Genomic DNA, 16,417 nt, shown 5'->3' on the forward strand with positions numbered 1-16,417 from the left:
GCCACCCCCCAACAACAACATCAACGTCAACAGCAGCCCTCTACAGCCCAGCAGACACCTCATCGTCCAGCGAAGAGGCAGAAGAAGAATAACACCAATCACCATGGAGGTAGGTGGGTCTGGTACCTTTCGGCATATGAGCAGTAGGGACTCTATACTAACAGGGGGGAGATTGCACTTGTTTTTTGCATGCATGGGAAACCATCACTAATGACAAATACATACTAACCTGCATTTATGGCTACAAAATTGACTTTGTTCATAAAAACATTCCGCCAGTTCAGCACATACCCCAAAGGGTATTCACCCTCTCAGTCAAACATAAACAAGAGGGTCAAGCTGAACTTGTGAGGCTACTAGCAAAAGGTGTCATTGAAAGAACAAAACATGAACCTTTGGAATTTGTGTCTACAGGGTACTTTCTAGCAGGCATTGATTTAAAAGATGCCTACTACTCAGTACCCATACACAAGGAGCACCGTAAATAATTAAAATTTATCTGGAAGTCATGGCGTACTTAGATAGGGGAAACCTTGGAGACAGCTATTTTGGCAGTAGCAGCCACCAAACGTTTGTTTGAAACTTTGGGGTTTGTCATACATCCAGATAAATCCAATTTTACACCGTCCACTACCATGGACTATCTTGGATTTACGATTGATACTGTTCGCATGGTTGTAACTCTGCCAAAGTGGAAAGCATCACAATTGGCACTATCATGCCACGAACTAATGCATAAACGTCAGCCAACCATACGGCAGGTAGCTAGAGTTATTGGTAAAATGGTAGCAGCTTTTCCAGCTGTACAATTTGGGCCTTTTCACTACCAAAATTTACAAAGAACAAAAGTTCACGCACTAAAACAAAACTCAGGTCACTTTGACCGAGCCATGTATTTAACTGCTGAATCCATTACAGAGTTACAATGGTGAACAAGGAACATTAGCCTCAGTTTCCAGTCCCATAATTATCACCAACCCAGTATTAACCATTCAAACGGATGCCAGTGCTTTGGGCTGGGGAGCAACTAACATGCTATCCAGCACAGGGGGCAGATGGACTAATTCTGAATCATCTTGCCTACAGACACGGGGTATCAACTATTTAGAAATGTTGGGTGCGTTTTATGGTTTAAAAGCATATGCATCTAATACGCATCATGCACATGTCCGGTTGCAATTAGATAATACCACGGTGGTGGCTTATATCAACCACATGTGTGGTATAAAGTCAATATCGTGTGATAAATTGGTCAACATAATCTGGCAATGGTGTGTCGAAAGACATACTTGGTTATCAGCAACTTACCTACCAGGTAAGCAAAATACAGTGGCAGACACCAGGTCACGCAAATTTAACGATAACATCAAATGGATGTTTAAATCCCAAAATATTTGCCGAAATTACAAAGCAATATGGCACACCAGATATCGATCTATTTGCATCCAGGCTGAATCACCAGGTACCAACGTATGTCGCTTGGGAACCAGACCCTGAGGCAGCAGCAGTTGATGCATTCACGCTGTATTGGGGGAAAATGTTCTTTTATGCTTTTCCTCCCTTCTGCCTCATCAGTCGGGTATTACGGAAGATTCAATTGGATTCCGTCCCCAGCAGTCCGGAATTATTAATCCACCCAGTGTCAGGCATTAGTCACCCGTGCCATGACAGAGTCAATCTCCTGGCTTGCAGATTCTAAAAAGACCTCTACTGGGCCTGGGACTGTCTGAGGACGCCATCAACATGATGACCGCATCCCACCGGGAGTCCACCAGGAGACAATACCTGACCAATATAAGGAAATGGGAACGGTATTGCTCCAAAACAGGAACTACCTACACTACAGCGACACCCACCAGTGTTGTGCAATTCCTCGTTGGATTACATCAGGAAGGACTCAGCTACAGCGCCATAAATACAGCCAGGAGTGCGTTGTCAGCTTATTTGGTTCCAGCAGCAGGACAACTGGCTTTGGGGTCCCATCCACTAGTAATCAAAATCATGAGGGGATGTCAGCATTGTGCTGACGTACCTTAGCGGATGGCCACCGCCCAGGGCACTCACGCTGGAACAACTTACACTGAAATCAGTCATGCTCATGGCACTAGTGTCAGCTTAAAGGGTACAATCCCTCCACCTTCTGAGGCTGGACAGCATGACAGAGTCATTGGACTGTTTCACATTCCATATTCAGGGACTGGTCAAACAAACTAGACCAGGTACCACGCCTCCAGTCATGGAGTTCTGGGCATATTCATCTGAACCACGGCTGTGTGCCAAGACCACCTCGCCAATTACATAGACACAACATACAACTTAAGAGGGAGAGAAAAAGCCTTATGGATAAGCCACAAGAAGCCTCATGGTCAGGTGACGAGCCAAACCATTTCAAGGTGGCTCAAGCAGGTGCTTAAGTCCGCGGGAGTCAATACGAATGTTTACAAATCTCACTCCACCAGGGCTGCATCTACGTCGGCGGCTAGTCAAATGGACGTGCCTATTGACCATACTCTGGCCAGAGCAGCATGGTCCTCGGAAAGAACTTTCCAAAGGTTCTATAATAAACCGCTGGCGCAACCTGCTACATTTGCAGACAGAATTTTAGAGTCTGCAGATAATATTTAATTTGAGCCCTGGGGAGCTCTCTGTTTTTTGTTGTCATTAATAAACCTTTTTTGTTCACAAACAGGGTTCTTGATCGCGATAACATACTTCCTCCCTCTAAGGTCTTCAGACAGTGAGTGAAGCATGAGCTGGTACACGGTTCGGAATCACAGAGCTTTGAAGTCTTCACGTAGTCACTCACGTGACTCCGAAATAAAATAGTAAGATTAAATGAGAACTTACCAGTTCGAAGTTTGATCTGTATTTTATGAGGAGTTACGATGAGGGACTACGTGCCCTCCGCTCCCACCCTTTTTTATACAGATCAACTGGTAATCAAGTTCTTATTTTTTCTTTACTATATTTATTTCAATCGTTGTGTTTTTTCTGTGAATCCACACCGCTGCTTTGAAGAATGTCGCGCATGCGTGCTGGACGGGGTCTTCACGTAGTCCCTCATCGTAACTCCTCATAAAATACAGATCAAACTTCGAACTGGTAAGTTCTCATTTAATCTTACTATTCTTAGTGACAATATGCTCAGAAAAGTGGTCTAAATCCTGCATCTTGTAGTTGCTTAGTTTATCAATTTAATTTAATTTAGTTTAGAGATACAGCGCGGAAACAGGCCCTTCAGTGCACCGACCAGCGATCCCCGCACATTAACCCTTCCCAACACACACTAAGGACAATTTTACCTTTATACCAAGCCAATTAACCTGCAAGCCAATACGTCTTTGGAGCATTTAAGAGAAATGTAGAATACATACGATACGAGCTGTTTGCCTAACGCTGGGCCTAGTCGTATTTGAATATGACTTGAAGTTACGTGTCATGCAGTAGATAACCATTGCGACAGTGCCTTCTGCTACAACGTAAAAATAAATATGATTGCAAATATGCCTTTGAGCTGAGACAATATATTCTGCAGAACATATGATATGTCTTGAATTGGGGACCATTCTTCAGAGGTTGTGGCTGTCAGACTAATTCGCCGGATAAGATGCACAGTGGAGATAAGCACGCCAGTATCATTTGAAAAACCCATAATAACCTTCTTCAAATGGCTCTGCTTTTTCTTTGATAGGTTCTTTGCTTGACATCTACGTAATAGATTGCAGTTTGAGAGTAGAATCAGTGGTGTGTAGGTGATGTGTGGGTGAGATATTGATGACTTTGTATCAGTGCATCTGACCAGCTTTTGATGCATCTTTATACAAGAAAAAAACTGCAGCTTTGTAGTCAGAAAGTTATGTTGTCTGTTTCACAGTGTACCTCTTCTTAGTTAGAACTATCTTACCAGTTATTTTTGCAACAGCCATGTAGTCTCCAAATTGTGATACCCCCCCCCCCCCCCCCCATGTTTCTTCATACACGTAAGATGCTTTGCTTAGTTCAGTTTAGTTTAGAGATACAGCGCCCTTCGGCCCATCGAGTCCGCGCCGACCAGCGATCCCCGCACATTAACACTATCCTACACACACGAGGGACAATTTAAACACCAACATACACCAAGCCAGCAACTTACATACCTGGACGTCTTTGGAGTGTGGGAGGAAACCGAAGATCTCGGAGAAAACCCACGCGGCCACGGGGAGAACGTATAAACTACGTACAGACAGCACCTGTGGTCGGGATTGAACCCGGGTGTCCGGGTAAGACAGCAACTCTACCGCTGCGCCACCGTGCCGCCCGGTGCTTTGATGCTTTGCATGGCATTCATTTGTACGTTCACCATTTTTACTGGTCTTGGGTGAATCAATAGATTTCAGGCTCTTTCACACCTCATAGTAAAACATTCTCGCTGACATCCTCCACAGTATCTTCAGATAGGAATCCAAACCTCAGTGTCTACTTTTCTTGTTTGAAATGTGATGTGCCGGCTAAACACGTCAAATTGCAGGATGGAGATGAGCACAGAAACAGCACTGCTATTTTCGAGAGTGGTGAACCTCTCTTAATTCTCCTCTTTATTCACGCTATCTATGCACTTCATGCTTTTATACGCCTCTGTAACATTACCCCCTCAGCCTCCTGCACTCCAAAGAATAAAGTCCTAGCCAGCTCAACTTCTCCTACAGCTCAGATCCATAAAAAAAGACACAAAGTGCAGGAATAACACAAAGTGTCAGGCAGCATCTCTGGAGAATGTGGATAGGTGACGTTTCAGGGTCAGGACCCATTTACAAACGGTTTGAAAGATGGATCGAAAGCTGGAAGAGAGGTGGGGCAGGACAAAGCCTGGTGGGTAAGAGGTTGATACAGGTGAGGGGGAAATCTCACCTTCATGTTGTTCAGAGATGCTGTCTGAAATGCTGAGTTATTTCAGCACTTTGTGCGTTTTGTAAAAAGGCATCCGCAGTTTCTTATTCCAACATCCTCGTGAACCTTCTCTGCACTTTTTCCAGCTTAATGACGTCCTTCCGATAGCAGGGTCTCCAAACCTGAACACGAAACACCAAATGTGGCCTTATCAATGAGTTGTACAACTCTAACGTAATATCCCACCTTCTGTACTTAATACCTTGAATGATGTACCAAAGGCCTTCTTGTCCACCCTATCTACCGGCGATGCCACTTTCAGGGAACTCTGTATCTGCACTCCTAGATTTCTCTGCGCTACTATACTTCACAGGGCCCTGCCATTCACTATGAAGGTCCTGCCCTGGTTTAACTTCCCAAAAATGCAACAGCTCACACCTATCTACATTAAACTCCATTAGCCATTAGCCATTCCTCAGCCCACTTGCCCAGCTGATCTAGATCCTGCTGTAATTTTGGATAACCATCTTCACACTTTAGTGGAATCTGCAAATTTATCAAAGTAAACCATGAACAGCATCGAGGCCAGCACAGATCCCCAGGACACACCACCAGTCACAGTCCTCCAGTCCGAAAAACAAACCTCAATCATTACCCTCTGCTTCCTTTCATGACACCAATTCTCTATCCAGTTGGATAACTCTCCCCTTCAAGAGCAGCCTACCATGCAGAACCTTATCAAATAATAATAATAATAAGCATTTATTTTATATAGCGCCTTACCAGAAGCTAAAAGCGCTTTACAAAAACAATCATAACATAAAAACAAACAGACAAACTATCCTAACGGAGAAGCGGCGAATAAACAGCGCCAGCGTCCTCTCACGTCAGGGTCCGGCAGTAGACAACAAAAAACTTGCTGAAGTCCATATAGACAAGGTCTATGGCTTTGACCTCATCAACCTTTTTGGTTACTTCTTCAAAAAACTCAATCAGATTCATAAGACATGATCTTCCACATACTAAACAATGCCAACTATTCCTGATCCGTCCCTATATATCCAAACGCATATATATCTACATTACTGTATATTATTCCTTTCTGTGTTTTTTTCTCTTGCTTTGTGTTTCCTTCGCTGACACGGGCAGCACATGAAGACCTTTAAGCCCACCGGGGGGCGCTGGTAATTATGTTGGGACCCATACAGCTGAATATACATCAGTGATTCTACCAGACCATTTCAGGGACAGAGCACCATCAAGTCAAGAGTGTTTTATTGACATATGTCCCAGATACAACGATGAAATTCTTACTTGCACAACAAAATAAGTAAACATGTATAGGAAGGAACTGCAGATGCTAGTTTAAACCGAAGATAGATACAAAAAGCCCCCAGCTAATAAGGTGCTGTCCCGCCACGGTCTGCTATCCTCACTGGGTGCACGGGGATTAGGAACCATCCGAACAGCAGATCGCAACCATCGCATCTGCCAACATTGAGGATGTAACCAGGAAAATTGACAGGGGAGAGCCGGTGGATGTGGTGTACCTTGACTTTCAGAAAGCCTTTGACAAGGTTCCACATCGGAGATTAGTGGGCAAAATTAGAGCACATGGTATTGGAGGTAGGGTACTGACATGGATAGAAAATTGGTTGACAGACAGAAAGCAAAAAGTGGGGATAAATGGTGAATGGTGTCCAGTTAGGAACAGGGGATGTACAACGAGATCTGGGTGTCCTAGTGCATCAGTCACTGAAAGGAAGAAGGGTCTCGACCCGAAACGTCACCCATTCCTTCTCTCCCGAGATGCTGCCTGACCTGCTGAGTTACTCCAACATTTTGTGAATAAATCGATTTGTACCAGCATCTGCAGTTATTTTCTTATACTGAAAGGAAGCATGCAGGTACAGCAGGCAGTGAAGAAAGCCAATGGAATGTTGGCCTTCATAACAAGAGGAGTTGAGTATAGGAACAAAGAGGTCCTTCTGCAGTTGTACAGGGCCCTAGTGAGACCGCACCTGGAGTACTGTGTGCAGTTTTGGTCTCCAAATTTGAGGAAGGATATTCTTGCTATTGAGGGCGTGCAGCGTAGGTTTACTAGGTTAATTCCCGGAATGGCAGGACTATCATATGTTGAAAGACTGGAGCGACTAGGCTTGTATACACTGGAATTTAGAAGGATGAGAGGAGATCTTATCGAAACGTATAAGATTTTTAAGGGGTTGGACACATGTTTCCAATGTTGGGGGAGTCCAGAACAAGGGGCCACAGATTAAGAATAAAGGGTAGGCCATTTAGAACTGAGATGAGGAAAAACTTTTTCAGTCAGAAAGTTGTGAATCTGTGGAATGAAATGGTTGTCCTATCATAAGTGGATAACAAAATTAGATCTACATTGTTTGGAGAATAGGCAAATGGGATGTGATCGTACTGAATAATAAAAATCCTTAAGGGACACACGGGATAGTTATCCACGACAGTTAGATGATTCTGGGTATGTAGTTTTAAAATTACTTCTCACAGAGCATGATGAATCCCTTGAATGTCTAACCCTGAGGTTTGTGGAGATGTGATCATTGGGGGTAATTAAAGAAGAGAAATGAGAGCTGCGGGGAACTGGGACAGAAGAAGTTGGGCGAGGGACAGATCATCCATGATCATATTGAATGGTGAGGTGGACTTGAGTGGCCAAATGGCCGACTCCTGCTCCTGGTTTTTCCCCCCCCATATTTCTATGTTCCTGTGATCAGGAAAGATGTGATAGGGTTTCTGGGGCTCAAATGGTCACATATCTATGTCTGAGTGTGAAGATTTTGTGCTCAGTTCCATAACTCGGTTGACAGGATGAAATTCATGGCAAATGAAATTCCTCGTATGTGGCTAATAAAGTATGATTATGAGGATTGTGTTAATGAAACACACAAGGGTGGTGGGTGTATGGAGCGAACTGCCGGAGGAGGTAGTTGAGGCAGGTACTATCGCAACGTTGAAGAAATATTTAGACAGGTACATGGATAGGTCAAACGCAGGCAGGTGGGACTAGTGTAGTTGGGACCTGTTGGTCGGTGTAGGCAAGTTGGGCTCAAGGGCTTGTTTCCACACCGTGTGACTCTATGACTCCACGACTCTATGAACATGCGGATATTCCACTATGTTGCACTTGATTATAAATGTTTTGTCAAGCAGATAAGTCATCCAGTACTTGACACTGGCTTCCTCCCCCTTCTCTCACACAGGATCGCTGTCAGCTCTCAGAACACCTCTACCTTTAGTGAGTAGTGGGCAGAGATCAGTTCCAGGGTCTTCTTGCACACAGTCCCCGATGCTGTCGGTTTGAAAAGCCAAGCAATGTTGTTGTCAATTTAATGCATACTTCTGTGGAGAGCCTTCTGTGGAGAGTCATTGTTTAGCCCTGCCGCGGTGACCAACTGAAACAAATTGAAAGTCCATTATCACAAACCCATTACCGAAAATTGTCATGAGTAAGGCCCTGAACCTTCGATGCACATTCTGCTGAGTGTATTTATTTTCCAATTATATTTTATTTTGCTAGCTCTGTGTCTCTTACGTCCAGAAAGTTCAATTTCTGGGGTCATCAGTGTGTGATTTACTGTAGTGTCAGGACAATCACCGGCCTGCCATTAAAACAGAAAATAAATTAGCTTGCACATCTAATACTTTTCCCGGATTGAAGCCATGCTCTACTATAGAGCCTGTTTTTCTGCTGACAGGTGGCAAACAGCTATTGTCTCTTGGAATCCTCCCTATTTATTTAGCAAACTCGTTTGTTTGTTTCTTTATTGTGGAGGACAAACAGCCAACTGCTGATGTTACGTTTTGTGAAATTCTGAACCAAAATCTGCACGTTAGAAAGAAAGCCCTCACATTTGCACACATAAGCACGGATCGCCGGTGTGAATCTTTGATCTGGGAGTGATTGGGGACTGCGTGAATGGAGAAACATGTTCCAGTGACTGCAAGGTTCCCTTGCTCCCTTTCATTTCGTTCTCAGTTGCGCTGAGTTGCCAGTGGCCACTGGCCTCAGTGGATGTTGGCTGAACAAGGCAACTACAACTTGTGCTTGTATATTCCCTGACAGTAGCGGTGCTATGTTGGGGCTTTTGTAACAAAGCACCAAAAGTAGAGATATTTTCAGAATAGCTTCATGGCACGTTTATTATACACAACAAGAAAAACTTAAATAATACATTTCAATGGACTTTTGGGTAAAGTCACAAGTCATTTTGATGTCTATGTAGACTGCAACCATGCTAATTTAGACAATAGACAATAGACAATAGGTGCAGGAGTAGGCCATTCGGCCCTTCGAGCCAGCACCACCATTCAATGTGATCAATGCTGATCATTCTCAATCAGTACCCCGTTCCTGCCTTCTCCCCATACCCCCTGACTCCGCTATCCTTAAGAGCTCTATCTAGCTCTCTCTTGAATGTATTCAGAGAATTGGCCTCCACTGCCCTCTGAGGCAGAGAATTCCACAGATTCACAACTCTCTGACTAAAAAAGTTTTTCCTCATCTCTGTTCTAAATGGCCTACCCCTTATTCTTAAACTGTGGCCCCTGGTTCTGGACTCCCCCAACATTGGGAACATGTTTCCTGCCTCTAACATGTCCAACCCCTTAATAATCTTATACGTTTCGATAAGATCCCCTCTCATCCTTCTAAATTCCAGTGTATACAAACCTAGTCGCTCGAGTCTTTCAACATATGACAGCCCCGCCATTCCGGGAATTAACCTAGTAAACCTACGCTGCACGCCCTCAATAGCACGAATATCCTTCCTCAAATTTGGTTTGGTAAGGAAAGATCATCCAAGACTGCGAGAAATTGCAGAGAGTTGTAGACGTCGCCCAGACCATCGCACAAAATAATCTCCCTTTTACTGACTCCATCTACACTTCACACTGTGTCAGCAAGGCCACCAGCAGAATCAAAGACGAGTCTCACCATTTCTTCTCCATTCTCCCATCAGGCAAGAGGTACAAAATTGTGTAAACACAAACCTCCAGATTCAGGGACAGTGTTTTTCCAAGCTGTTATCAGGCACCTGAACCATTGTATCACCAACTAGAGAGCAGTCCTGACCTACCATCTACCTCATTGGAGACCCATGGACTACCTTTAACAGGATTGTATTGGACTTTATCTTGCACTAAATGCTACTCCCTTTATCCTGTATCTGTACATTGTGGACGGCCTGATTGTAATCATGTATTGGCTTTCCACTGACAGGATAGCGCGCAACAAAAAAAAAGCTTTTCACTATCTCGGGACACATGACAATAAAGAAAACTAGACTATCACCATTCCTAATCTTCCCATTTGTGTGTGTGTGCGGGCGTGTGTGTGATTACAGAGGATGGTCAACCTCAAAACTTACTCAACTACAAAATTACTAAAGCAGACTGCCAATAATATAGAAATGTAAGGAAGATACTGAAGTTTAATAAAGTCTTAGACACATCAGGGGTTTCGATGAAAGTCACAGATTGGTTTTGTGTTTTGAGCCTTCGATCAACATGGTTCGAATCTGCCGTTAATCCAATGTTCTCGACTTTCTCTGGTGTTGTGTAAAATAGCTCCAGAGGACAGGATAGACTGATGTGATTGTATACTGGAACAGACTAGAAAACCAGAAGGCTGACAACTGCCCGTTTCATATGTGATGTTATTAATGAAAGGTCCATGCATTAATGAAAGGTCTACTGAATGTACATCCATTTTGCTTTCATTTTGCTGCAATTTGAATATCTGCGGCTTTGGTCTGAAGCACTTCACTGATTCATGAGTTTTGTTTTAGCTTATGTTTATAAACAGTGCACCTCCCAGTTCTTCAGTATAGCTGAGGACCTCTGCCATCCTCCCTCCCTTTGGCCTACCTGACCTTGAAATCGAAGCTTGAAGTTTAGAAATCGGAATGTGCAGCAGCCATTTTGAATGTGCTGTGCAATCTAGTTAGGATTTTACTCAGAGTAGATCAATGCTGTTGAATAAATCCATTGGGCCAGAAACTTTCATGTGCTATTGATGGTAGAGAGCCAGAGGTTCTCCCAGCATCAAAAATGCATTGCATGAAGCGTTGGTCGTGTAAATTTGTCCTGAAATTGGCATCAACTGGAACCGCCAGCTCCACACTATACCTGTTATGGAACACTTTGTATAAATAAGGAGCTCATTGCAATAATTTGCCGCTTTTCTTGTTATTTAGAGGGACTCTCTGCTGAAATTGGGACGTGTGATTATACACTGTGCAAATACCTTCTAAAGTCCCTAGAGTTTAGACTGATCGTAAGTGCTTTTTCAGCATTTGGCTGTTGGGATAATTGTTCAATTAGACCCTCAGTACAGCAGCTCACATTAGAGCCGCCAATGGCCATTGCAGGTGGAGCAGAGACCTTGGGGCAGGGGGCAAAGTCATAATCGTCAGTGAAGACCACGCTCCAGGGTCCTCCAATTTGCGCTGGGCCTCGTCTGCTCAGTCTGAGGTTGCAGTACTGGACTGCAGGAGTCAAAAGTCAATTGTGCTCCATTTGTCACCTATGCAACTGCACAGTGAAATCCGTTTGCAAATATTAGACATGCAGGCGCCTCCATTTTTGGCGGTATTATTCAAAGTTCAAAGTCCAGTCGGCCCGCACGCTCGATGTACTGGAACAGTTCCCGCAAACCGACGTCCCTCTCCTCTCCTCGTCCGGCCATCTTTGTGTCCCGGGGCCACCTCCTGCAGCCTAGCTGAAGGAGCTGGAGCGGTGATGTCACCATCCCCTGGTGCAGGCTGCACAACTTTGTCAGCTTCAGACCAGCTGCAGGGAGGAGAGTGGCAAGTTGTCTTGGAGCCCAGTGTACCATGAGCCAGAGTGCAGAGAGCAATATCGAGCTCAGTGTACCATGAGCCAGAGTGCAGAGAGCAATATCGAGCCCAGTGTACCATGAGCCAGAGTGCAGAGAGCAATATCAGTAAGAGGAGTTGCACCTCCCAGCTGGGCTGAGGAGATGAGCTTTGGCCACACCGAATGTGGGAGGTTGATTAGGAAGGTTAAATTGTTGGATATTAATAGTGAGGTTGCAAGATGGATTCAACAATGGCTGAATGGGAGATACCTGAGAGTAATGGTTGACATCTGTATGTCTGGTTGGAGGCCAATGTCTAGTGGAGTACCCCAAGGATCTGTGTTGGGTCCACTGTTTGTCATTTACATTAATGATCTGGATGATGGTGTGGCAAATTGGATTAGTAAGTATGCAGATGATACTAAGATAGGTGGTGTAGTTAATAATGATGTAGATTTTCAAAGTCTACAGAGAGACTTGGGCCTTTTGGAAGGGTGGGCTGAAAGATGGCAGATGGAGTTTAATGCTGATAAGTGTGAGGTGCTGCATTTTGGTAGGACAAATCAAAATAGGATGTACAGGGTAAATGGTAGGGAATTGAGGAATGCAGTGGAACAGAGGGATCTGGGAATAACTGTGCATTGTTCCCTGAAGGTGGAATCTCATGCGGATAGGGTGGTGAAGAAGGCGTTTGGTATGCTTGCCTTTATAAATCAGAGCATCGAATATAGAAGTTGGGATGTAATGTTGAAATTGTACAGGGCATTGGTGAGGCCGAATCTGGAGTATGGTGTGCAGTTCTGGTCGCCAAATTATAGGAAGGATGTCGACAAAATGGAGAGGGTACAGAGGAGATTTACTAGAATGTTGCCTGGGTTTCAGCACTTAAGCTACAGAGAGAGGTTGAACAGGTTGGGTCTTTATTCTTTGGAGCGTAGAAGGTTGAGGGGGGACTTGATAGAGGTTTTTTAAATTTTAAGAGGGACGGACAGAGTTGACGTGGGTAGGCTTTTCCCTTTGAGAGTGGGGAAGATTCCCACAAGGGGACATAACTTCAGAATTAAGGGACAAAAGTTTAGGGGTAACATGAGGGGTAACTTCTTTACTCAGAGGGTGGCGGCTGTGTGGAATGAGCTTCCGGTGGAAGTGGTGGAGGCTGGCTCGATTTTATTATTTAAGAGTAAATTGGATAGGTATATGGATGGGAGGGGATTGGAGGGTTATGGTCTGAGAGCAGGTAGATGAGACTAGGTCAGAGAAAGTGGTCGGCGTGGACTGGTAGGGCCGAACGGGCCTGTTTCCGTGCTGTAATTGTTATATGGTTATATGGTTATATGGGAGATTAAAGTACACAATCTCATTTTCCAAAGCAAACCAAGTAACTGTCTCCACATTCAGTCCACTCTGCACCAATGGCATATTATTCCCCCTCACATCTTGCTCTGTAGCACCACCTGCACGGACTATAACACTACAATTAATGACTTTCTAATCCATTTAGTTATGAAAAAGCTTGGGGCAACATCTCCGTATTTCCAAACGAGTGACACTTCATTTAAGGAACTCAGAAATCTGCATGGTATAGATTTACTGTCGTGATCTTCATCTGACGTATAAATAATCATGGGCAAATCCCCTGGATATATTGTTTAAGCTCATGAATTTTCTATCAACAGTGGTTTGATGTCTGGGAATTATTACTCCAAGAGAAAGCCACTGTGGCCACCACCTGTCAGGTTCCTAACTTGCAAAGGACCCGAGGGTGGCACGGTGGTGCTGCAGTAGAGTTGCTGCCTTACAGCACTTGCAGCGCCGGAGACCCGGGTTCGATCCCGACTATGGGTGCTGCTGTCTTTACAGAGTTTGTACATTCTCCCCGTGACCGCGTGGGTTTTCTCCGAGATCCTTGGTTTCCTCCCACCTACATTTTTGTAGGTTAATTGGCTTGATATGAATGTAAATTGTCCCTAGTGTGTGTAGGGTAGTGTTAATGTGCGGGGATCGCTGGTCGGTGCCGACTCGGTGGGCACTAAACTACACTAAACTAGTGGGTTTCCTCACTGTGGTCAGGATTGAACAAAGGACCCCGGGAACTTTTGAGGCAGCCGTATTATTAGCCACCAAAATCCACTGGCACTGGTTGAGAGTCCAACAGGTCCTCGAGCGATCAGTGATCGGGGACCTTGTGTCATTATCACGCTGTCTAGGCTTCAGCTCAGAGGTGACCGCACTTTTGCGGTTGCAGCTCCTAGACTGTGGAACAGCATCCCTCTCCCCATCAGAACTGCCCCCTCCATCGACTCCTTTAAGTCCAGGCTCAAAACCTATTTCTACTCCCTAGCATTTGAGGCCCTCTGAGTGGGCGCTGTGAACTGTTTATGTTTGTGCTGTTATGTTTTTGTGCCATTGTATGTTCGTTCTTAGTACCTGAACTGATGTAGAGCACTTTGGTCAACGTGGGTTGTTTTTAAATGTTGCTATACAAATAAAATTGACTTGACTTGACTTGACTATTATATAGAAGTAAGGTGGCCTTCCTTCAACCTTCCTCTCATGGAGCTGAAAACGCCTGTGATCAGAAACGATCAGCTGCTGCGATGTCACAATTTCCGGGAGATCGCCCTCCATTTCCCCGGCATCTTTGACCTTTCTCGAGTTGCACGCTGCAAAAGAATGACACGTCCCCCTGAATCTGTGAAACGCCTTGCCACCGCTGAGCATTAAATTGTACTAAATTATGATTTAAGATGCTGTCTGTTTCCCTTTCATCACCTGCAGTACCAACTGAGATCACCACAGGGTTCATTCATCAAGCATCATCTCCGTCAGCTGAGTGCAGACAATTTATTTATATAATGTGACAGGAGACAGCAGCTGCTAATTACAGATAGATTACTGCGTGTGCGAACGCTACATCAGTATTGCTGGAAATGAATGGCACAGTAGGTGGCTGGTGGCAGCCATTCTTCTCACATCAAATTGCAATCAAAATACACTTTCTTTTGTCATTAACAGAGAGTGGGGGAGGACCTAATTGCCTTTGAGCCTCGCATCACTGTCTGCATTAACGCCCATGGTTGATTCACCCATTTATATTCCAGCTCTGCCTTGCGACGCACTGATGCTTTAACAGCCCAGCACTGCCCATTCACCTGCAAAGCCACGGCAGCTGATTCCTCTCCTCCCTCGCGTTACATCCCATAACCGGACGACAAGAAGCGGTCCATGCACCCGGGCTAGCGAGGGTGGGGTCCACTTCACACTGTGGGGAACAGCAGCAGTCAGTGACTAATGCAAAGTGTCAGCACCGACACTTGCAGTTTTGTCACAACTAATTTACAAATTGCCGACCCGCTTGGAGATGCCGCTGTAAACCGAGCGAGGCTGCCAGTGACATTTCTGTAGCAGACTGCTCCACTTTGGTCCCTGGGTATCAACTGTGCAAATTTGAACGTTGGCATGTTGCCAGAGACGCCTGGAATCAATAAGGCATCTTCAACATACCTTGCCAACAACCCAGGAGAATGGTCTTTATTTGGACTCACCTCTCTGTAATGAAAGCAGAAAATGCTCTGCAAAATCTGTGGAGAATATAGAACAGTAGAGCACAGGAACAGGCCCTTCGGCCCACACACCTGTGCCAAACATAGTGCCAAGGCTCACACATGATCTATACCCTTCTATTCCCAGCATATCCATGTGCCTATCTAAAAGCCTTCTAATTACCAGTATCATATCTGCCTTGACCACCATGATTGGTTGCATGTTCCAGGCACCCACCTATGTAAAAAAAATTGCCCCACACATTTTCTTTAAACTTTGCCCCTTCCACACTTTAGAGTTGTGCCCTGCAGTCTTTGACATTTCCACTCTGGGGAAAAGGTTCTGACTGTCTACCCTATCTACACCACTTGTCATTTTAAATGCTTCCATCAGGTCTTCCCTCAAGCTCCAGCTGTCTAGAGAATAATATTCTGACATTTTACAACCTCTTCTTGTAGCTCATGCCCCTTAATCCAAGCAGCATTCTGGTAAACCTCTTCGCCACCCTCTCCAAAGCCTCCACATTCTTCCTGCAACGGGGCGACCAGAACTGCACACAGTGCTCCAAATGCAGCCTAACCAACCTAAGCTGGGATAACTTTGTAAATAGGTGACCTTTCATTGGAATTTGAAACATTTAACCCTTGTTCTCTCTGCTCAGATTCAAGGCAGAGATAGATGGATTCTTGATTAGTACAGGTGTCAGGGGTTATGGGGAGAAGGCAGGAGATTGGGATTAGGAGGGAGCCATGATTGAATGGCGGAGTAGACTTGATGGGCCGAACGGCCTAATTCTGCTCCGATCACTTATGACCTTATTCTGCCGAACCTGCTGAGCATTTTCTATTTTTATTTCAAATTTCCAAAATCTCTTTTTTCTTTTTTCCTTAATGTCTTTTGAAGGGGGAGAATCGAAGCCAAACATTGCTCACAGTCTGTAGATTTTTATTCTAAACCTTATACTGCAATATTCAATATTTTCTGCAGTGACTATTGAGATGTAATTCTCAATTATTGCCGGCCATTATGCACTTGAAGAAAAGCTTGTTAATGGTAACTGAATGTTAATGAGACAGGTACACTTGTTCGGAGGTGTAAATGGGCTACTTGTCTATTGGAAAAGAGAACACAATAAATGGAGCTGGAAGAGCA

The sequence above is a fragment of the Rhinoraja longicauda genome, chromosome 17, assembly GCF_053455715.1.
Source record: "Rhinoraja longicauda isolate Sanriku21f chromosome 17, sRhiLon1.1, whole genome shotgun sequence".
NCBI lineage: Eukaryota > Metazoa > Chordata > Chondrichthyes > Rajiformes > Arhynchobatidae > Rhinoraja > Rhinoraja longicauda.